Genomic DNA, 24,845 nt, shown 5'->3' with positions numbered 1-24,845 from the left:
GGTGTGCCGCTCCCCTGCGGAAGTGGGGAATGTGGCCAGGGGGAACTGCCCTTCCACGGAGGTGGAAGGGATAGTAGCCAACCCGGGAAGAACCAGCAGCAAACCCGGGGAGGGCCGAGCAGACGAAAGAACAGCGCAGGGTCCTGTGTCGTTCCTCCACGAAGACGGGGAGCGACATAATGGTGCCGTGACTCGGATATGAAGCCTAGGCAGGGTTTAGTGTCGTTCCTCCACGAAGAGGGGGAGCGACAATTATATGCTGTAATATTTGTTACAAAAGGAAAGACTTTATCTCTGAATTCTTTATCTCCATCATGGGCTAAAATTTCATCTTTAAGAACTATAAACCCTCAATGAGCACAATGTCCAAAAACACAAAAACTGTTTCTATTATTTTTACCAGTGTTTACCTTCAATTAGCACAATAAATGAATATGTAGAAGTCTGAATAAGGAGCCACAGAAGAGAAAAGGAGGAATTGCAGACTCAATGATTGCCCCAATAGTTCCTCTATTACTGCAAAGGCCTTGTGACTCATGGTTAAAATTCTGTTCATTTACCCCAGTGATCCTATTTGTTGATATATTTTCTCCCTTGGATCCTGTGCTCTGACAGATTTGTCTAACAAGGTAACTGCATTGCCCAGTGATCTTAAGAAATGTATCCAGGTGTCACATCTATATGGCCACAAATGGGTCTCCACAATACTGATCATTCAAATGCCAATGAGTCTACTAACATAAGCAATCTGTTAGAATGTCATTTTAAAATAATTCTCAAAATAGAGGACAAGAAATTAATAGAAGCACTTGGATGTTGCCTGGATGGTAGTTTCTGATTGCATGTGGCTTCTAACTTTTCATTTATCAAGATAGTTTGTAATATTATAGGTAAGTTTATTATCCTTAAACTACAGTATCTCATTTCACACCTGGCCAGTGAACACTTCTGCCACTTTCTCTGCAATTGGTGTTCACTCAGCTATGCTCCTAAAATTCCCTCCACTCCAAGCATTCATGGTTCATAAAGGCTGGTAGAATTCACAGGGAGGTTTAGAAAAAAGAAAGTGAAAAGAAAATTCTAGAAGTCCTGAGTAGGAATATAAGGAACTCTCTATCCTTTCTTTCTCATCTCTCCCATCCTGGGGTTACACTGTTCTCAAACACCTCGAGTCCCCATCAGCCCACTCAGTTGCTCCTTGTGTTCCTTGGTTAGAACTTGAATGGGTTGAGAACTTAACCAGCTATTCCTTTCCTCATTTACCAACTTGCATGGTTTAAGATCACTGACTCTTCAAGTAGATGCTCTGTTGCAGAGTGTTAAAGCCACTGCAGATGACATCTGCATCCCATATCAGAAAACCTGGGGCTCAGTCCAGGCCATTCCATGATTTCAATCCAGCTTCCTGCTAATGCATCATGGAGGTAGCTGACAATGCCCCAAGTACTTGAGTTCCTGTGACCCGGATGGAGTTCCTGTGACCCGGATGGAGTTCCTGGCTCCTGGCTCTAGCGTGGCCCATCCCAAAGTGTTGCAGGCATTTGGAAAAAGAACCAGCATATAGCAAATCTCTCTCTAAAAATTCATTGACTATATTTTAGTTGTTCCACAAACGCAGCAATTTTTCCACAGCTAAATTACCTGAATTATGTTCTCCCTCAGAGTAGGGATCAAATTAAAAAATATAATTTTGGAGTTGTTTTCCTTTCCACAAAAATGCCAGAAGGAGTTTAATGAGAATGCACAAATTTCCTTAGCATTTCTCATGTAGAAATAATACATTATTGCATCTCTGATTTCAGTTGGTGGGAAAACAACGTTAGTAGATACTTCCAGTGGGAGAGTATCACATTTCACATGTCAAAGTGCATTTTAAAATTCAGTTATCAGTGTAAGGGCTGGTAAAAGAAAATAGCTGAGAAAAAAATAAAAGTAAGAAATATTCCAAGGCCTTAGTGCAAGCAGAATTGTGCAAAAAGTCAAAAGTTTCAATTTTCACAGACACACACACACACAAACTGTATAATTCAAGGAAAGTCAGCAACTTCTAGAGAACTCAAATTTCTCAATGAGAAATCAAGAATTGTATCATCAGTGGCTCCCCTTAATAATAAGCTGTCATTCTAGACAAAATCATTCTACTCTACCAGCACAATGTCACTAAGGAGCATTTAAAGCATACTCACTCACCTACTTGCTAGCGCTGTCTTAGGCAATGACTCGGGACTGTGGATCTAATGCCAGACAGTTGCAGCCCACACCCAACCTGCTCCTGCACCGCAAGGACTGAGGTGGGAGGGGCCCAACACTTTAGGGATGCATTGAAAGGAAGATGGTGGCTTCATAGTTCCAGTAAATCAAAAACATCCAGAAATGTTTATCTCGGGAGTAAAGAGTAGAGCAGTTGTTACCAGAGGCTGAAAAGGTGTTGGAAGAAGGAGAGCGGATAGTTAGTCTGCACAGGACTGTCACTGGATAAGAGGAATAATTTCTGATGATCTAGGGTACAAAAGGGTAAAACTACAGTTGACAGCAGTTAATTGTAGAGAGGATTTTGACTGTGCCCAACAATCTGATATTTGAAATGACTGATATGCCAGTTACCCTGATCTGATCACTATACACTGTATATAGGCATTGAAATATCACACTCTACACTGCAGATGTATATAATTAATTGGATCCACATTAGCAGAAGTATGAAACAAGACCCCTACCTTACACCTTATACAAAAGTCAACATTGACATTCTGGTATAGGATGCCAGGGTCTCAAGCAGTAGTTTAACCTGCTCTGCCACAACTACAACATCAATGTTATAATTTTAAAATTTCCATTCTCTCCCTTTCCCCCCTTACCCTTTATTATGCTTTCTTGCCTCCTTCTGTCTCTATTTCTGTCTCTCATTCTTGTTTCAATATAATTTTATTTACTGTATACTAGATGCCATGCACTAATTAAAATTCATGTTAGAAGGGCCAGTGTTGAGGCACCCCATCTGAGTGGTGCAGCCAGTCTGGCTGCTCCACTTTCAGTCCAGCTCCTGCTAATGCACCTGAGAAAGCAGCAGAGTGGCCCAGGTACTGGGGTCCTTGACACCCATGTGGGAGACTCAGATGGAGCTCCAGGCTCCTGGCTTTGGCCTGGCCCAGCCCTGACTGTTGCAGGCATTTGGTGAATGAACCAGCAGATGGAAGATCTCTTTTTCTTCCTCTCTTTCTGAAATTCATCATTTCAAATAAATGAAATAAATATTTTTAAAATTTTTATAAAGGATGAAGCAGGACAAAAATACCTATAAGCAACAAATTAAATAAAGGGAAATATGCAGATAAAATAGCCAAAGATGATCACAGTTATGACAACAAAATGACATTCAAAGTTCAGATTCTGGGAGTGGTTGTTCATCAAGGTCACAGAGACATTAGTGTTCAAGCAGAAAGGTACTCCTAGTTTGGGGTTGTACAAAACGTATTTCAGGAAGCAGAAGCATCTGTGCAATGGGATGGTGCTAGTATATACCTAATTTGTGATAAGATGTTGTCTGGGTGCAAGAGAAAATCGGAGTATCTGTGACTGTTAAACAATTTCTGTACATAATTGCCGTCTATCTTCCTAATAGAGAACAGTGAGAGGCCTCCTTTACTACATCAATATATCAGCCTGTGGTTTCTCACACCAGCAATACACATCTTCCAATTGTCCATTCTTCTCAATTCAAAATATTCGAAGTGTCTGTAATTTAACTGCTGCTCTTGCTTTGGTACATCAGGAAAGAAGTAGTATACACTTGCCAATAACCCCAATTGGTAGTACTTACATGTTTGCTTGCATCAGTCTGGGATCAATAAGTCAGAGATTATTTCAACGTATAATGTCATATGAAAAACTTTAGATTCCAAAATAGCTCTCTCAAATATCTGTCCCTTTTGTAAATAGGAAGAGAAAAAAGTGAAAACCTAATTTTTCTCTTTAAGGGAAAAGTATTCAAATTATAGAAAAGATAATTTCCTATTCTATACCAAAAAACACACAATATTTTAAAAGTCAGAGATGTAATTAATTTTTGTTTAAGTGAATTACTACCTGGGTGTGATTCATCATTCAAGTATATTTTGTGAGATGTCCTTGATGTCTAATTTTGAAAATGATTCCTGAATATGAACTGTTTTTATTTAAGTAATAAAATGATTCTAATTTAAAAACTACAATGTAATAATATAAATCATTCTATTGCATTTTGTTTTGATACTTGTATTGTTGATCACAATAAGGAGGTCTCTAATTCTGCATGGTGATACTTGTTAATATTTTGTAGAAAAATCATGCATTTTTTAATCTAGAACATGCAGTATTTGTGTGTGTGCTTGTACACATGTGAGATACTTGAATATATGTTATTGTACCCGTGCATTTGTCCATTGTTTGGAGAAATGTCATTATGCAGAGCATGACTGTATTCATATTTAAGTGCATCCACATACAGAAGCTAAAATATGCTTGCAATGAGTGTAACACGGCTTTGTCAGTTGGAAATTAACCACATATTTAGAAGAAGTGTCTAAACTTGGTTTACGAATGAGTTGAGTTGGTACATGAGGGCAAGCCACACATTCTGCTCCTGTCACTGGCAGCCACTCAGTCCTGTGGTGGATGAAATGCTCCGCAGATGGAGAACTTCCCGCAGTGAACCTAAGTGTCTCACTCATATGGAAAGGGAACTGACCCTCTTGCAAGGCTGTATGTTGGAAGTGCCAATGATTTGGCTGGTTGGCCAGGGGCCCAGGAGAATTAAATAGGGTGACTGAAATAAAAGTGACAGAGCATGAGACCAAGGGACACAGATTTCAGCAAAGCAGATGCAGCAGTGGGGATGCTTGCCTTTTCTATTCTAAGTCACCCCTCCCAGATGTGGCCAGCATGATAAAAATGACGGAATGCCTTGTAGAGGGCACCCAAGGTGTAGTATAGAGAAGGATGAGATGCCATCCTCCAAATACAGTATATCCTTCATCCACCCACTAGCACACTGTGCCCCAACTTGTTAAAACTCAAAGTCTGGCAATCAAATGTATAAATAGGTGTGGCTTCAACGTCCCTTCACTTCCAATGATCCGCAGGCAATGCATGCCACCCTTCTGTCTACTGTTGGCCCCTGTGAGGCTAAAGGTCCTGGTTCCAAGTAAAGAAATGCTTTCACTAGAAGCAGCAGGAGTCCCATGAACTTTAAATTGATTGCCACCTACTCGCTTCAGAATGGTGCAGTGAGAGATTAGCAGTGGAGGAGGAGTTATTATCTCAGCAAGGGTTTTCTCCTGTCACCAGGAAGAAGTAGGTCTACTGGTTCACCATGGTGGCAAGGACGTATGCACTGGCCACGAAATAATCTATTGATCTAACTCTTGCTACTCCCTTGTTCACTTTTGACAAAACTGGAGTGTGTGCAGCAGTCTCAGGCTAAGGGCATGGTGACCAGTGGCTCAAGCCCTTCAAGGATAAGCATCTGGGTAATTCTCACAGAGAAGTCACTACATCAGCAGAGGTACCCTGCAAAGGTGAGAAGGGTCTAAGATGGAGTGTAGAGAAGGGAGATGATGGATAGCCCTTATGCACTAGAGACCAAACGTAGAACCAGAACTGAAGTCTTCTCATTGTCTTTACTTTTCTTTATGAAAATATAATCTAGAATATTGAAAGGACTGTTGTCAAGACAGATGATCTTAGCACATAAAATAAGTGGTCTGTGTCAACAGTTTATTTACAGAAGGCCTTTTTCTCTGCCATCCTGTATTTTGAACTTGCTTATAGCAGGCTGAATGGTGGTACCACAAAAGGTGTGTCAATGTCCTCTACCCCAAGAACCTGTGAATTTTACTGCGATGGTAAATTTTATGTGTCAACTGGGAGGGTGTTTTTGAATGAGACTTAAGTTGAAATCAGTAGACATAGGGTATAGGAGATTGCCCTCCTCATCCAATCAGTTGAACGCTTAGGGAACCAAGGATTGATCTCCCTCAAACAGAAGTGAATTCCCCAACAAAATACTTCTATCTGCAACATCAGCTCTACTGCATGCTATCTTGATACTAGAACTAGAACATTGATCTCCAGGCTCTTCCGTATGCTGATCCACCTTGTTGATTTTTGCCTTGCTAGTTACATTACCATGTGATTCAATTCCTTAAAAAAATTATATATATACACATTCTATTGGTTTTGTTTCTCTGGAACACTCAGAATAATATGATTACTTTCTATGGCAACATAATCAATATCATCTTACCTGACAAATGATGAGATTCAGTCAAAGATTCAGCAGAATTGCCTACTTTGGATTGCATGCATGGGCTTTAAATCCAATGTCATGTGGTTTTTTGTTTGTTTTTTTGTTTGTTTTTTTTTTCAATGACGTGTTCTAGAAAGAGTAAGACAGGGGAAGATTTGACAAACAGAGGGGGACGCACAGAGGGGGATGCACACTCTGTGTGACCACAGAGGCCAAGATCAGGGTGATGCAGCACAATTCAAGAAGTGCTTACAGCTGTCAGAAACTAGAAGAGACAACAGAATTGGGAGAGAATAAACTTGTATTCCATTGGCCCACCTTACTCTAGAGCTTTGTGGAAATATGGCTTACATCAAAATGGAGTAGTACTTATTCTTATAGGTTTTAAAAAACAATTTATTATTTATTTGAAAGTGTTACCAAGAGACAGGGAAAGACAGAGATCTTCCATCTGCTGGTTCACTCCTCAGATGGCCACAACAGCTGGTACTGTGCCAGGCCAAAGCCAGGAGCCTTCTTCCAGGTCTCACATGTGGGTAGCAGGGATCTATGCACTTAGGCCACCTTCTGCTCCTTTTCCCAGGCCAGTAGCAGGGAGCTGGAGGAAAGTGAAGCAGCTGAGACTCAAACCAGTGCCCATATGGGATGAGGCCTCTCTTGTAGGTATTTCATCATAAATACAGTGTCTCTGTTCCCAAGACCACAATACACTGGGTCACTGGTTTAGGATAAATTCTAGGAACAGTAGCAACAGTGTTCTTGAAATCAAGAACCTCTAGGAAACTCATGCTTACTCTTCTGCACTCCTCCTACACTACAATAATACAATGAGTTTATTTCAGGACTCTCTCTAACTTGCCCTAAAATGTAGATCTCTTTCAAAGCCACCCAGATTAATCCCAACTGTTTAGTATTCAAAAAGTTAAAAACCACTAAAATCTAGTTCTTTCCCCTGTGAGATTTGTAAGTTGATAGAGCTATACTACTTAGAATTCCTGCCACAAATATCACATTATAAGAGCCCATCCAGCAGAAACAACTTTAAACTACCTTGTAGCTCTCCTTACATGACGGTCTCTTGACTGGCAGTATCATTCAGCAACTTGTTAAAGAGGCAAACTGTTAAGCCGGCGCCGTGGCTCAATAGGCTAATCCTCCACCTTGCGGCGCCGGCACACCGGGTTCTAGTCCCGGTTGGGGCGCCGGATTCTGTCCTGGTTGCCCCTCTTCCAGGCCAGCTCTCTGCTATGGCCAGGGAGTGCAGTGGAGGATGGCCCAGGTGCTTGGGCCCTGCACCCCATGGGAGACCAGGAAAAGCACCTGGATCCTGGCTCCTGCCATCGGATCAGCGCGGTGCGCCGGCTGCAGCGGCGGCCATTGGAGGGTGAACCAACGGCAAAAGGAAGACCTTTCTCTCTCTGTCTCTCTCTCTCACTGTCCACTCTGCCTGTCAAAAATAAAAAAAAAAAAAAAAAAAAAAGGAGGCAAACTGTTGAACCCCACGCAAGAACGGTTGAGTCAGAAACTTGGATTTGGGAGCCCTGCAAGCTGAGTTTTCACATGGCCTCCAGATGATTTTCTGTTGATATTCTGGCTTAAGTGGTCATTGAGTATTTCTCATAACAAATTCACATTAGGGTAATAATTTCTGCAACTGCTTAAAGAGAACAAAGACAACAGAAAGAGTTTCTGCCTGGGTTGGGATAATTCCAAAGAGAACCAAGAAGTAAGAGGCACCAAAGAGAAATAGAAAATAAGTGACTGTAATCACTAAGACCATGAATGGGGCCAGCATTGTGTGCAGTGGGTTAAACCATTGCTTGCGACCCCGAGGAGGCCAACTCACGTCCGACCCAGCTTTTTGCTAGTGCACCTGCATCTTCCTGTCACCCAGGTGGGATTCCCAGAAGGAATTCAAGGTTCCTGGGTTCAGCCTGGCCTAGACCCAGCTGTTTCAGCCGTTTGGGGATTGAACCAACAGATGAAATATTTTTCTGTCTGTCTTTCTCTCTCTCCCTCTCTCTGTAACTCTAACTCTCAAATAAATTACTGTTTTTTTGTTTTTTTTTTTTTTTTTTTTTAAAGAGACCACGAATGATGCATTCCCTGTGTTACTAGATTGGGTAAAATTTAGATTTAGCTTGAATTCACTTATTTCCTTAGTAAATATTGAGAAAAGTGTAGTTGAGTATCTGTTTATAACAATCCTCTTAATCACATCTTTCCCTAAACTTTCTTATTCATTTCAAAGAAAACTAATTACTATTGTAATCATAAATAATGATAAATCAATTCAATTCTTTGGACTCAGACAGCTCTGCTTCAGAGCTCAGTTCAACAATTCACTATAATCTCAGTAAGCTAATTTCCATGACCTTATCCTGGAAATATTAAAGTGAGGTTAATGATAGCTCTCTTATTGGCTTGATATGAGTCTAGAATGAAAACATGAGTACGAAGTGTATGACAGAATGTGTGGCATATAATAAGCACTTAGTGATTGCTAAGTGTTGTTTATTTTGAACATTTGAACAGAGTATTTCTTTGTCTTGGTGCACAGTCTGTATTTCCTCTTAAAAATGAAAATAACTCCTATTTTCTCGCTTGTTATTGCTAAAATTGCAGAGAATGTAAATATATGAGCTTTCTGGGGAGACTTGGCAGTCTTTTCATATTTACTTGGTCTGTTAGATGCAAATCCAATTTGGGGATATCTCACTAAGAATGCGATTTGTTATCTGAGTTAGGCTGTGCCAATGGAACAGACCTGTTCCAAGTGCCTCCAACGGCTGGATGAATTACAGATGATTTACTTCATTTGGACTGTGTTTTATCTCATTTTTGCCTACGTTTGTTCAGCATGGGTGCTGTGATTGTGGCTGTTAAAATTTTCCTTACTGTATGTATCAATTTGGCTACCTTTATGAACCTTGGATCTATACAATCCTGTATAGATTCAAGTTCAAGAATTCATTGAGGCAATCAGAGGCAGAACATGAACATGCCAAGAAAAGACAAATGAAGATAGTAAAATAACACAAATATAATCTATGATTAAGACGAAGAAAGAACTGCAAAAAGACAATAAATATATGCCTTAAATACTATAAAGCAGAAAATGGAAATAAGCCCTTTATTGATATACAATAAAATAAAATGAATTCATAATACAGCATAAAAGCAGTAGACTGAATTTCATGGTAGATTGGGTTGGGTTATTGAAATATTTAACTGAATAAAATTAATGTAAGAAAAATTATACAGTAGGCGAAAGAGTTAAGATTTGAATCCAGTTTCACTTCACCATAAAGTCTGTGAATCCCCACATCATGTAATGCCATTTTGTAAGAGTGACAGGATATTTTATCACTTGCAGACAATTAAAAAATATAATAATAAAAACTCTTTGTCTGAAAAATTAATGTAGAAATTTTGTTTATATTAATTACAAGTGAAGCTAAAATATGTAAACTTTATTTAAACCACACTGTTAATGGCATGGCAGTATAGTTTGAATAGTTCATTGCCAAGATCTAAGGCATTTTAAGTATAATCCTTCCTGAAAAATCAGGACATCACTCAGTTTTTTCTGTTCAAGAATCATGAATAGGGAGATGGTTTGGGGCAGAAGTCACTCCTGTTTGGACGCTGGCATCCCACGATGGACAAGGCCTCTATTATAAAACATCTTTGGGAAACAGAACATAAGTTTCCTTTTCTCTTAGAAATTTACAGTGCACCTTAATCAAACAGTTTTAGAATTGCAATGCTCAAGAAATTCTTGGTGGTCGGTGCTGTCCTGTAGTGGGTAAAGTGGCATCCCACAAGGGCACCGGTTCTAGTTGAATCCTGGCTGTTCTGCTTCTGAGCCAGCTCCCTGATAATGTGCTTGGGAAAGCAGCAGATAATGGCCCCAGTATTTGGGCCCCTGCACCCATATGGGAGAACCCAAAGAGGCCAGTCTCCTGTCTCCAGATCAGCCAGCTGTTGCAGTCATCTGGGGAGTGTACCAGCAGATGAAAGACCTCATTCTCTCTGCCTCTGCCTCTCTGTAAGTCTGCCTTTCAAATAAACAAATAAATCATTAAAAAAGAAAGAAATTCCAAGCATTTCACAGATTCATTTTAATCACTGAACTATTTGGGGGGAATAACAATCATTAATATATTTAAACTCTTTGGCATAAATTTTGTTAAATATTGATATGAATGCTATGTACTGAATCTTAAGTACTTCCTGTTAAACAGTCAATAGCATTTTTAAAATAATACCTTATGAAATTTCTTAGTACATTTGCTTTTCAAGAAGGATAATAGGATGTTAGATGACGTAATGGAAGTAGAGACGGACTAGACAGGCTTCTTTCTCGGCTTGTATTACTAACTGATATTCTACTTGACTGAAGATCATGCATAAAGTAGTCATGGGGTGATCTCACAGCTCCAACTTTCTTTCATTTCTTCTGTGGTTCAAAAGTTTGATTAGCTGCTTCTTGTTGATTCTCTTTTATATGAGAAGAACTTGGTCTTCTCTTTATGGAACCATGTTATGTGGTGTTTCATCATGTCCCCAGTGGAACCTTTAAATTATGATGGATCAAGTGCTGGAAAAGCAAAGCAGATTTAACACTTCTCAGATTACAAATGCCGGATCATAAATGTAAAACAGCCGAGTACATAGAAACTTTATGTCATAATTAGGAATGGACAGCAAAGCCTTTATAAACCTATTCTCAATTATCTACGATTTCTTCAAAGCAGATATCTGGTACCAGGCTTGGTAAAACATTTTTCTAGCCAAATTATTATCAATATACACCTGCACTGTTAAAAGATGGTGTCCCTAAATAGCCCATTTTCTTCTCTCTCTCCATTTGGTACACCAGATGTTTTGGCTTTTTATTTGTTGAAGAGTGCATTGAGTTCCCATATGTCCTTTTAAAAAAATCATAGCTTTTAAAAATACAGCTCTTCTCCTAAATAGCAGTGGGCCACAGATAAAAACCAACATGTGTTGTAATTCAGAATGTCTGCTGCTATGGTACATTTTTTATGATTTATTTGTAAAGTACTTAATCAACATTGCTTTTGATGCTCCCTTTAATTTTAAATGAAAGGTAGGTTAGTGCTATGACTTTCAATTTAATTTTAAAAATGTGGAATAGTTGTGGAAATTGGGAAACTTGACTTCATATAGTGTATCAGTGACAAAGCTGAGATTAGAATTCAACATCTTTGTCTCCTATTGCATTCACTTTACTCTATTTCGAACATTAAGGATCTCAAGCCATTCTACTTCCCATACCTTTTACTCATTCATTTATTATATATGAAAGTGGAATTTGTTTTGTATGCTTGCTTTACTCAATGAAGTTGTCTCTCTTCTCTCAATTTCTTTTACGAGGTTTGTTTGTTTGTTTCTGTTTCAATATATCTCCTCTTCCAAAATTGCAAATCCATTTTCCAATAGTAATATGGAGCTTAAGGGAGCTTTTTAGTCTGTTTTTTCATAGACTAGTCCCCTTATCCATGGGGCATACAGTCTAAGTTCCCAGTGGATGCCTGAAATCAACCTTATGTATACTACATTTTTTCTACACATGCATACTTACGATTAAAGTTAATATATTAATTATGTACAGTAACCAATTAGCAATCATAATGAAATAAAACAATTTTAACAATGTACAATTAAAAGTTACCAGCATCAATCAGTATTCTTGTACTTTGGGGCCATTACTAAGTAGAAGAAAGGTTATTGAACAGAAGAATTTGTTGTCAAAAAGTCAATCTGTTAGCAGAGGTGGCTACTAAGTGAGAATATACAGCAAGGGTATGCTGGACAAAGGGATGATTCATGAGGCAGGTCTTGTGGCTCAATGGGTTAAGCCACTGCTTACAACTCCAGCCTCACATATGGGTTCCTGTTAGAGTCCCAGCTGCTCCACTTCTGATCTAGCTCCCTGTGAGTACACTTGGGAAAGCAGCAGAGGATGGTCCAAGTGCTTGGGTCCTTGTACCCATGTGGGAGATTTAGTTGGAGTTCCAGGCTCCTAGCTTTGGCTTGGCACAGCCCTGGCTGTTGTGGCCATTTGGAGAGCAAATCAAGGGGTGGAAGATCTCTTTCTTTTTCTCTATCCTTTCTCTTTAACTCTTTTTTAAAAATAAATAAAATAAATTTTCTTTTTAAGGGATGATTCATATCCCAGGTAAACGCAATGAAAATTCATCACATAACTCAGAAAGTTGTATAATTTAAAAATCTATGGGTCCTTATTTCTGAAATTTTCAATTTAATCATTTTATATTGCAGTTGTCTGCATGTAACTGAAGCTGCAGAAAGTGAAACCACAAGGAAAGGGAGACCTATTACAGTTTCATCATTGGGAGAAAAAATAAGACAGAAAGAAGAAATAAATGAATACATATAATCATGTAGAGCATAGGTAAGAACCACTCCAGTTATAAGTCAAGGAGAAAAACGTGTACCATAGAAGAATGATGGTACCTAGAATATAATTGGCATGAGTTCACGTGTACCCATACTAAACACCAAAGCTGGAGTTAACCAGTCCTGCTGTCTTCATGAATTACTGCTCCCACCATTCAGATGAGCAATTCTACCACTATATCTTTTATTTACAAGATTCTATGAACTCAAAAGACACCTTTGAAGTGTTGTTATCTCTGCCACTGGTACCATGTACTTTTAGGTGATCTAATGAGAGCATATTTCTATTCCATCTAAAAGCCTCATCTCAAAGAAGAGTTATTAGCTTATCACTCTCCTCTAATGCAATTAATCTCCTAGAAACACAATCCAAATTTTATTTGGGAATCTTTGACCATCATCCATATAATATCTAACATTGTGCTTTGTAAGAAGTTATAGTTTAATATTCAGTTGTTAGAAAAGAAGAATATCCACTGTCACCATTCACATTTTTAAAAATTCATATTTGGGTATATTAACTAATTCAAGCTGGAAAGAGAACTAAAAATGAGAATTAGAGGTAAAAATATCACTGTTATAATTTTCCAGGTGATTTCATTTACTTGTAACAATCAATAGAAGCACCTGGAAAACTGAAGAAAGAATAAAATTAAAATAATAAAAATTGAAGTGGCCTTCCTAAAAAAACCAACAGTTAGACATATTGTGGAAGAAAAGATTAAATTTAGAATTGCACAAAAATACAAAATGCATTGATATAAATTCATGAAAAATATGCTATTTTAGATGGAGCAACTATTTTTAATAAAAAATTAAAAATTTGAACAAATAGAACAATTATTTCATCTTGAAATAAGTCTCCCTAAATTAATCTGCACATGTAATTAAAAGTCATTAAACATAACAAAACTTAAACACATGTTTTTGAATGAGCATATAAATTTTCTGGGGAGATTCTAAGAGAAAACCATATAAAAATTGTCACTGTCAATTTGATGGAAGAAGAGGTGCATTTCCTAATGATTTTAATATAACCCATACTATATAACAAAATTTCACTCAATGACAGGCTGCATACAGATCTATGGTCCCACAAGAATATATCACCTAGTTGCTTAACTCAGTTTGTGTAAATATACTCCATGATGTTCATACAATGACAAAATCACCTAACAGCACACTTCTCAGAATGTGTCCCATCATGGAACCATTGTGATTCTACTTTGAGCTGGAAGTTTGGGTGAGAGTCTCCTGAGGTCCTCTCAAAAGAAACATGGAACAAAGTTATGCTTCAGTAACATAACTCAAGACAGTAGGCAAGGATCTTAACCGCTTGGACAATTTTGTTTTTCTCCTTTATTAGAAATACATTACATTGGCTTCCAAGGCGTAGTCACTGGTCTTGATGTTTCTTACTTTGCAGTAGGTTAAGCTCACTCATCTGGGAATGTACTGGCTCAACAGTTGACCCAGAAGAACTTAGTGTTAGCATTGCTGGGTCTAGTGATGACAACAACACATTTTTCTAGTCTTTATAATATATCAAGCTCTTGAATTCCAACAATCACCCAGCCACTTCTCATTAACCATGTTTTTGTGCTTAGAATCAATGCTTTCTGCTCTGAAATTCCTATTATTCTACCACCAAACATTTTTGTATCAGTGAGTGTATGTGGTGTCTGTGTGTGTGCATATTATAATATTTTTCTGTAATTGTATTCATGAGGCTTATTCATTGGCTTTTCTCCCCATATATCCTTCCACTTCTTCCAAATTTTACTGTGACATTGCTCAAGTCCAATTATGTAATGTTACAGTCTGCTGTATCATCCTGTGCTATATGATACCAATCTGGGACATGACTGATGAGATGAATTATTTCCCTTGTTCAATTAGCTTGAAATTTTCTAATCCAAGATTAGTTAATTAATTTTTTCAGCCTTTCATTCTAATCACAACTCCACTCTAGGAATCAAGATATCATGCGATCACAACCTGACTTCTAAACCGTGCTCCAACTGAAATGTGTGCCATTACATGCTCACCCATAAACTGAAAATGTTGTGAGCCCTATTTATGTATTTTGCCAACCTAAAATAATAACATCAATAGCACTTTCAATTATTAAATGAATTTTGTTGCTAAGTGCAAAAAGAATTGCTCTCAATCCCAGGTTGCTTTCTGTTAATTCATTGTTTCCTCTCCTTGTAATTACCACTGGCTTTTAAAAGAATTACAATTCTTGCTAATTAGGGAAAGCTATTCTATAAAGCATGCTTTTAAAAATGGCAAACATTTTGGATTGACTTAAGAAATTCACACAATGTCATGTATTACTTTTAAGACATTTTCAGTAATCTTTTCATCATAAGAAAAGTCTGTTTACTACACTCTACATACTGATAAGGGCAACTTTAAGCTTACATGAACAATCAATCAGTATTCCATAATTTTTTCTTAAAAATGATTTGGAAATCGGAGTAACAGGAAGAGTGACAGAGTGAGAGAGAGAGAGAAAGAGAGAGATCTTCCATCTACTGGTTCACTCCTCACATGGCTGCAACAGGTGGGCCTAGGCCAGCCTCATGCCAGGAGCCCACAGCTCCATCTGAATCTCCCATGTGGATGGCAGAGACCGAGTCCTTGGGCCATCCTCCTTTCCCAGGAGTGTTAGTAAGGAACTGGAATGCAAACAGAGCAGTTGGAACTCCAACCAGTACTATGACAAGGGATGACATTATCACAGGTGGTAGCTTAGCTCATTGTGTTACAACACTGGCCCCAGTATTCAGTATTTTGGATTACCTGAATTTCATTTAGTTGTTCTTTAAAATGTGTCCTTAAGTATTATTATTTTTTTATTTGTGTTTGACTTCTGTATGGTGAAAATGGCTTTAATAAAAATTCCTCGGAATCAAATTGAACAAAGTATAGAACATTTTTCTCCAGCTGATTCATTCTTTTGTAAAACCTGCCATTCATTGTGTTCTGCACTCTGTTCTACTGAAGCTGAAGTCCCATTCCATGCCATGTGTCACATGGGTGTTTCACAAATTGTCCACATGAAGTTCTCATTTCAACTCACTGAGTTTTTTTCTTTCTATCTCAGGAAGAATAAAAATCTCAAAAGTCCCTCAAACGAAAGAGCAGCGAACTGGATGAACTGCCTTTTTTTTTTTCTTTTTTATTACTATCTCCTCCTAACCACCCTATGAGGTTAGGAATATTTGTTGCATTTTACTGTTTAAGACACTAAGGACCAGAAAAAAATAGAGAAATTTGCCCGTTCTTGCAAGGTCACCTAAATGATACAGGATTGAGCCAAAATTTGAGTCTAAATCTGTATGATGGTACAATCTCTGTTTGCTCTTTCCAGTGTGCTAATTGTCAAGGATTGCAGTACCCACTGAATTGCGTTTCCACAGCCATATTTCTGGAGATGTCTTGTTCTGAGGAAGGGTTCTGATTTAGACTTCTTGCAGACCCGTACTTCTGATTCACTCAAAGCAAGTTTACCCTGACACTTAGCCAAGATCTAAACTGGTGACTCAACATCAAAATTGCTTTTGCCCTCATGTGATACAGCCAGGTGAGATGACTCCGGCATCCTCAGTTCACTTCACAGATTCCTGTACGTACTCTGATTGGAGAGGCTGAAGTTTCTTCAAGGTTACTGTCATTTGAAATTTTAGGTTGTTCCATGCCATCCACTTCTGGTAACTTAATGGCCCACCTTCTAGCCAGTACCTCTGACAAACTGGATATTAATAGAATATTGATATAGCAAAAATACTGTTGTGGGATTCATCATTTGGTAAATCCTCCACCGTCTGCAGTTTTACAGAGCCATTTAATTAGCAATTTTACAGCCTCCTCTCCTCTCATTAAATTAATTAATAATTAAGTTCAAATATAGGCATCTTTAATGTCATAATTATATTTCAGTTTTATGGTCACTGGAGTTTAGCTCATTAGGGGAGGCACTCATAAACCATAGGCCAGTTTAGTGGCTGAAGCACATCTATATCATCAGGCTGATGCCAGTGGATGTTTTAATTTCACTATTTCTTTAACAGCAGTATCATTTTGTACAGAGGAATTTTAGTCTGTCCTTTGTGAGCATAAAATAACAATCATAGTCACCATATCAACAAATGTAATAATAAACATGTATCATATGATTCTAGGAGTCTCTGACTTTAGTGATGTCTCCCTGGAATATTTTTGCAACATTCGTCCTCAGGACACTGTCTGATTGGATCAAGTGCTCCCACTTTTGCACTTGGCATTGAGCACAAAGTAGCCACGTCAAAGACTGGTGAGTGATGTCTCATTGACTTTATGATTTACTAAGTCGGTAATGGCCTTTCACACAATATGGTCGGCTGTACATTACTTTAGATGGAGTGGATTTATTTCAGTCATTATCACTGATTAAACCAGTTTAGTTGAAGAGGCAAAACAAAACTTGCCTTTGAAATTGTTCTTATTTAATTTTGTTCGACTTCACATAACCCAGGACAGTGCTAATTATTCCTTGATGGAGCTCATATTTCTAATGTAATTCATATGTAAATTCTAATTTAATTCATATGGGAATGTTTGTGTTCCTTGCCTTGTCTGACAAGAACACAAACAGGGAATCAAAACTGTTTGGAAATAAAAACTTTATGTTGCCTTTTTTGACCAGGCTTTGATTTGCCTTGCTTTGCTATTCCTATGACACAGCTTAATCAGTTTTGAAGAATAAAATTCCAAACTGTCGTTTAGGGGATAATAGTTATCTTTACACTTTTAAAGAATCTGGAGAAATTTTGAAGGTATAAATTGCATTCTCCGGTGCTAACAAGCATCTTACCATTTAAACCATTACCCAAGTCTACTCTGAATAAAGACATCGTTAAGGATCTTAAGAACTCTAAAATTACAGCCTTCAAAAGCTATATTAAAGAAAAACTCTAATAATTATTCTGCTATATTCCTGGCTGTTATGAACATTAAATAAGAACAGAGCAAAACTCAAATTAAAGATCACTTTGTTTTTGAGGTTTTAAATGGGGGAAGGTTATTATAAGTTTGAATAATTGACAGTATTGTAACTGATATCTTTGAAGATTCATGCTTAAAGTCACGTTGCATCTGGATTTATATAAACAATGGAATAGTCTGAACCAACTAGCTATGTGTGGTAAAATATTATGTTGTTACAAGGTCAGGAGCAGTTGGGAAAGCTATTGTGTTCTACCTAAAATCCACAGGAAACTACAAATGCAGGGTAAATCAAAGGGACAATGTGTGGGAGGCACACACTTCTTAAGGAACTGGGTGAGAAATTGATATCAGCAAGGGATGATCAATGCAATGCGCTTCAGACCAGGGCTGGTGCAGAGCCTGCAGTCACTCTACCTGTCTTCACAGGGTGCTTCTAGGCCAGAGATCTTCAACAAGCCTTTTGTGTTTTGCAAATACAACTTGTATTCTACCCCATATAAGGATGCATTCCCACATTCTTCTGTTCAGTGAGTTAATTTTTTTCTTTTATGCCCAAGAAATATTTATGTACAAATGTACTTTAAAAATTGCATGGTGGGAGACAGAATTGTGGTGGCAGCATTTGACATATCACCATTGAAACCAGCATGCTATCTAAGCTGTGAGTTGATTCCCAGCTGCTTTACTTCTGATCCAGCTCCCTGCTAATGCACCTGGGAAAGCAACCAAAGATATCCCAAGTATGTTAACTCTTAACACCCATGTGGGAGACCCAGATGGAATTCCTGGCTCCTGGCTTCAACCTGGCCCAAGTTGGATGCTTGTGTTCGTTTAAAGAACAGACCAGCAAATAGAAGATGTGTGTGTGTGTGCATGTGTGTGTATAACTCTCCATTTCAAATAAATAAAATAAATCTCTAAAAAAAAGTCCATGGAAGGGCCAGTGTTATGTCACAGTGCGGTTAAGCCCTCCATTTTTTTTTTTTTTTTTTGGACAGGCAGAGTGGACAGTGAGAGAGAGAGAGAGAGAAAGGTCTTCCTTTGCCATTGGTTCACCCTCCAATGGCCACCACGGCCAGCGTGCTGCAGCTGTCGCGCTGCGGCCGGCACATCATGCTGATCCGAAAGCAGGAGCCAGGTGCTTCTCCTGGTCTCCCATGAGGTGCAGGGCCCAAGGACTTGGACAATCCTCCACTGCACTCCCTGGCCACAGCAGAGAGCTGGCCTGGAAGAGGGGCATCTGGGACAGAATCCAGAGCCCCGACTGGGACTAGAACCCAGTATACCAGCGCCACAAGGGAGAGGATTAGCCTAGTGAGCCGCGGCGATAGCCCAAGCCCTCCATTTTGACACCAGCATCCCTTATCAGAGTGCTGCTTCAAGCCTAGCTGCTCCACTTCCTATCCAGTTTCCTTCTTGTGCACCTAGATAGGCAGTGGAGGATGGTCCAAGCACTTGGACACTGCCACCCATGTAAGAGACCAGGGCGGAGTTCCTGGCCCTGGCAGTTGCAATCATTTGGGGTGTGAATCAGCAGAAAGAAGATAGATTTTCTCTCTCTCCCCCACCCCTTTCTCTCTCTCTCTCTCCTTCCCCCCCCCCCCCGCTTCTCTCCCTCTCCTTCTCTCCTTCTCTGTCAATCTGCCTTTAAAGATAAATAAATAAATCAAAATTTTTAAAATTCCATGGGAAGTGGAATTAAAAGGATTTTTTGGTTCAAACAATTAAATGCATGTTTTGAAAAAACTATGCATGGATTTCAAAATACTTCGCAGCAAGGTACACTTGTTTTACTTCTGTTTTACACAAATCTTTTGAAATTCTCATGTATTGTATTTCAGTCAGAATTGTTAAATTAAGGAGAGGTCACCCACACAATTAAGGAAAAGCAGAAAGATAACATAGATGAAGAATCCAAAATTAAAAGGAAAGTATAAAATCAAAATTAGATTTATCTTCCACTTTAAACATGTCATCCTGGATATATTTTGAAGGTAAAAAATTATGATTCCTAATTCTTTGCCGTCTTTCTTTTTATTCACTCCATAGACATTCCTTTGCAAGTTATACCATCTAATGCCTAGGCAGCCGTCCTATCTCAGCTAAGTGAGAATGACAAACTGTGGAATGACTTCTTTCCATTTTGGTATCAGATCGTATTTGCACTATCAGAAAGGACCTTTCCAATCATACCATGCTCATATAGACTGACTTTGTAATATCTAGGACATAATTACACTTGCATTAAATATGCACACACACATACACACACATCATGCCAACATTAGAGCTGTCCGAAACGATTTTCAATAATTGATTTGCTGTTTAATTGAACAGCATGACTGACTAACATAGCTCATTACTTTACTCATTAGTTAATTATCGAAGAAAGTAGGACAAGTCAATAAAATGGAAGGTTGTAAATTCCAATACTAATTAGCACCATCTCCTTAGAGACATATTTAAGGGCAGATTGGCTACCTGGATGTCCTAGGACCTTGTAGATGAAGGAGAAGGGTGGATGCGCATAAATCCAGATGAATAGAAAGGAAGAGCAGTAGACATTAAGCAGACATGGATACTTGTACTTAGTGACTGCTGACTCCACTGTTTGAATCGAAGCACATAACTGAACAGAAAATTACCACCTAGAGAAAGGAGGATCCTTCAGTTAGTGTTCTTAGAAAAAAAATTGCCAAACGAACTCGCACCATCTTTTCTTTTAAAACAGCATTTCCCATTGTGGTTTGTTCATCCAGTTTGTGGACATTACCATGGTGGATAAAGTTTATGTGTAGATTTCTTGGAAGTGGATTCCATCTTCAATATAATTCTACAAGAAGAAGAAGTTCCAAGGTAGCGAAATTTTTGCATTCTTTTTCACAATCCATATCAATCTCCTCACAAGATCAAGAGATGTCATGGTGTATTCATCCAATAAGAAACATGCACATCCACACAAATATACTCATTTAGATTCTTATCCAATTTTATCAATATATCAAATACAATATCAATATATCAAAGTTTCCTTGCATTAGTGCTAGCTATAAGCTCTTGAAAAATCTTCCAGCTATCTGAATTCAATAATTTCTCATCTGTATTGTAGGGGCACTATACATACATTTCAGAGCTGTTGAAAAGTTGGAAAGAAATAATCATGATTTGTTCTTGCATATGCTGTCTGCCAAAGTGCATAACATGGCTCTTACTCTGTCCTGGACAGCATTCCTACCAAGCCTATACCAGGCTACCAGATGATCAAGAACACAGTCAATTGGGACAATACAGAAAACCATCTACAAAGGAAGGGATTCTGACCATGGAAAACATTTTTAACCAGTTACATAACAGTAGTTTATGCCTACTCTTGAAGTGTGATGGTGGTGTGCTATGAGCAGTGCAAGACATAAGCTTGGTTAGTGAATGAGGGCTTCTTCTAGCTGGCCAGTATGGAAACACCTTTTAGCAGAACACTTCCAGTAAGAAATGGCTAATTGATTTTGCAAAGGCTTGATCACTTTTGCCTTCAGCCTCCCAGAGGTTGCTCATTTTGTTCGCACTACGGTGAGATCAGAGGTAATAGAATACTTGCACAATTAATATAGTGATGCTATAAAGGAAAAATTCAGTATGTGAAGAGTCTGTGAAATTCTTCCCAAATATAGTCAAATACAAATGTTCAGGGTATAAATAACTACTAATACTTTTTACAAACAACTAAGTTGGACGAAGATTCTCTAAGATAATTAAAGGCAAAATTATGTTTGAATTTTACCCTTGCTAATTTCACTGTTCTTTTCAAAATCATGCATGTTGTAGTCAGAGAATAATATATCTAAGGGCATAGCCAGGATTGTTAGGTCCCACTCTCTTAGAAAATGAAATGCAACTTCTAAGATGGTAAGCAAATTTTGCAAACCTTATGGTGCTGTGTTTGCACAATTGGGTCTACCTTCTGAATCTGTTTACCTCATATTCCATTGCCCCTTTACTGGTCCACATGCTCTGCCCTTAAGGATTTGCCTTCATCTCAATCTATTCTCCTCGCTTGCTGTACCCTGCTTCATCTCCTTCACAGTCCGGCAGAATGCTTGGACTCAGTTTTTCAGAAATGTGCAGGGTCTAAGTTCCTCCTACTCAGAAATGCTCCACTTTCTTTTGCTTTCAGGGCCGCTGTTCATTCAAGCATCTCAGAGCCTCTACCAGAAATGTACCTCCCTTTCAATTCTACTAGCCAAAACCCTACTCAATTGAATAAGGTGCATGTGTAACATCACTTTTACAGGAAAGTTCATCATGGCTCTCTAAGCAGTCCTTTGACTTCATAAAGCAGGTGGGCAATACTGAGGTTACTTAGCCTTCTACACCACTAGATCTTGAGATCATTGTAGACCTCTTAGTCTTTGTTTGCACAAACACCACATCAGGAATAGAAGTTGACAACTGATAAATATTAGTTGAATGAGTACATAAATTAATAAAAAGGCAAAAATTGGAATTGAGTGTATATTGTGAAACATTTGTTTTTGTAAACATTTATAAACTATGTTAATAATCTACAGTAAAATATTTATGGATTTTTTCATACATTTAGAAATTTATTTTCAAGTTTGAACTATAATTATTTAGTATTTGTATAAAATAATATACTTTTCAAGGATTTTCATTAAAATAAATAAGCAATATTTTCTTTAATATTTGTTAAAACATTAAATATAAATGAAAATAACATTATCTTTTTTAATGTATTATAGTTCTGTTTGGTGTAATTCTTAAATCACAAACGATGATTTTTTTTCAAACAAATTTCATAAGTATAGTATTAGGGCAAGCTCATCTAAGGATTATTTCAAGGATTTTTTATCAACATTTTTTAAGAATCAGTTCTCAAGTGCTAATAAGTGAATCTGAGATTTAAAGGAGAAAATGTATGGAGATAGTTAAAATCATAAAAAATTAAACATAAAAATCCAAAGAAACATTTAAAATATTTAAAAACATTTTAAACTATTTTTGCAACATTTTAACAAAGAAAAATTTTTTTTGACAGGCAGAGTGGACAGTGAGAGAGAGAGACAGAGAGAAAGGTCTTCCTTTACCATTGGTTCACCCTCCAATGGCCGCTGCAGCCAGCGCATCACGCTGATCTGATGGCAGGAGCCAGGTGCTTCTCCTGGTCTCCCATGGGGTGCAGGGCCCAAGCACTTGGGCCATCCTCCACTGCACTCCTGGGCCACAGCAGAGAGCTGGCCTGGAAGAGGGGCAACCGGGACAGAATCCGGCGCCCCGACCGGGACTAGAACCCGGTGTGCCGGCGCTGCAGGCCGAGGATTAGCCTATTGAGCCGCGGCGCCAGCCAGAAATGTTTAAATATAATTAAACCCCTTTAAGAACGTTTGGGAATTATGTACATTTCAGAAGAAAATGCTTAAATGACCCATCTTCTATAAAAGCAACCTGGGAAAAGCTCATGAAGGAACCACATTTGCACTATGTATATTCCTTTGAATGTGGTATTGCAACCAGAAGTATTTTAAAAATATTCACAAATTGAACAACAAGATATTCCAACATTAAAGTTTTGGCCCACATGAATTAGCAGTGTACAATCTGTCCAGTTTACCAGAAAGGAAAATTAGAACAAAAGTGACAAAACATTCAACTGATGGTCTTTGACTTATGGTGGCTCAACTTAATTTTTTAACTTTTGCATGACACAAAAGTCATACACATTCAGTAGAAGCCATACTGTGAGTATTTCTTTTGCATTTTTAATTTATTAATATATATAGAAAACATATTTCAAGAACTTCATAGATGCAATTCTAAGAATATAATGGTACTTTCCTCTCCCTTCTTCTCCCCTCCTTCCCACCTCCCTTCTTTTCTATTTTTAATTTTTCTGTGATAACACATTTTCAATTTACTTACTAATCAAAGACAATACTCCTCTAAGCAAATAGCTCTGCACATAAAAATTAGAAAGACTACTGTTCTGCAGGAATATAGATAGGAATGATAAACTAATCAAATTACAAGATATCAGTTTTGTTCATATACATCAAGGGGTTTTGTTGCTGTTAAGTATTAGCTACCACATATCAGAGAAAATATATGCTATTTGTCTTTTGGGGATCTGGCTGATTTTATTAAGTATAATGATCTCCAGTTGCATTCATTTTGTATCAAAAGACAGGGTTTAATTCTTTTTTATGGCTAAATAGTATTCTATTATGTATATAAACCACATTTTCTTTATCCAGTCATAAGCTGATGTTCAACCGAGTTGTTAGCATATCTTAGGCATTGTGAATTGAATTGCTATGAACATGGGGATACAGAAAACTATTTCATATGTTGATTTTATTTCTTTTAAATGTATTCCCAGGAGTGGGATGACTGGGTTATATTGTAGATCTATTTTCAGAGTTTTGAAGAATCTCCATATTGTCTTCCATGGTGGTTGTACTGGTTTACATTCCTGCTAACAGTGTATTATGGTATCTCTTTTCCACCTCCTAACCGGCATTTGCTATTTTTTGATTCTTTGATGATACCATTCTAACTGGACTGAGGTTAAACCACATTGTGGTTTTTATTTGCATTTGCTTGATGGCTAGTGATTCTCAGAATTTTTTCATGTGTCTGTTGTCCACGTTCATTTCATCCTTTGACTAAAGCTTGTTCATGTCCTTCATCCATTTCTTAACTGAGTTGTTTGTTTCATTGTTGTTGAGTTTCTTAAGCTCCTTATATATCCTAAATATCCATCCTTTATCAGATGTACAGTTTGCAAATATTTTCTCGGTGTTGTCCATCTTAACTTTGCTAAGTGTTTCCTTTGCAGTGTAGAACCTTCTTACTTGATGTAATCCCATTTGTCTATTCCTGCTTTGATTGCCTATGCTTTTGGGGTCTTTTCCAAGAAGTTTCGTCTATGCCAATGTCTTACAGTGTTTTCGCTATGTTTTCCTCTAGTAATTTGATGGTTTATAGTCTTAGATTTAGATCCTTGATCCATTGCGAGGTGATGTTTGCACAGGGTGTCGGATAGTGGTCTTGTTTCATAGTTCTGCATGTGAAAATCCAATTTTCCCAACATCATTTTTTG

Source organism: Oryctolagus cuniculus, chromosome 5 (genome assembly GCF_051225735.1).
Source record: "Oryctolagus cuniculus isolate XC-2025 breed Fujian yellow rabbit chromosome 5, ASM5122573v1, whole genome shotgun sequence".
Taxonomy (NCBI): Eukaryota; Metazoa; Chordata; class Mammalia; order Lagomorpha; family Leporidae; genus Oryctolagus; species Oryctolagus cuniculus.
The sequence above is the reverse complement of the archived record's forward strand: the minus strand, read 5'-3'. Positions refer to the sequence as shown.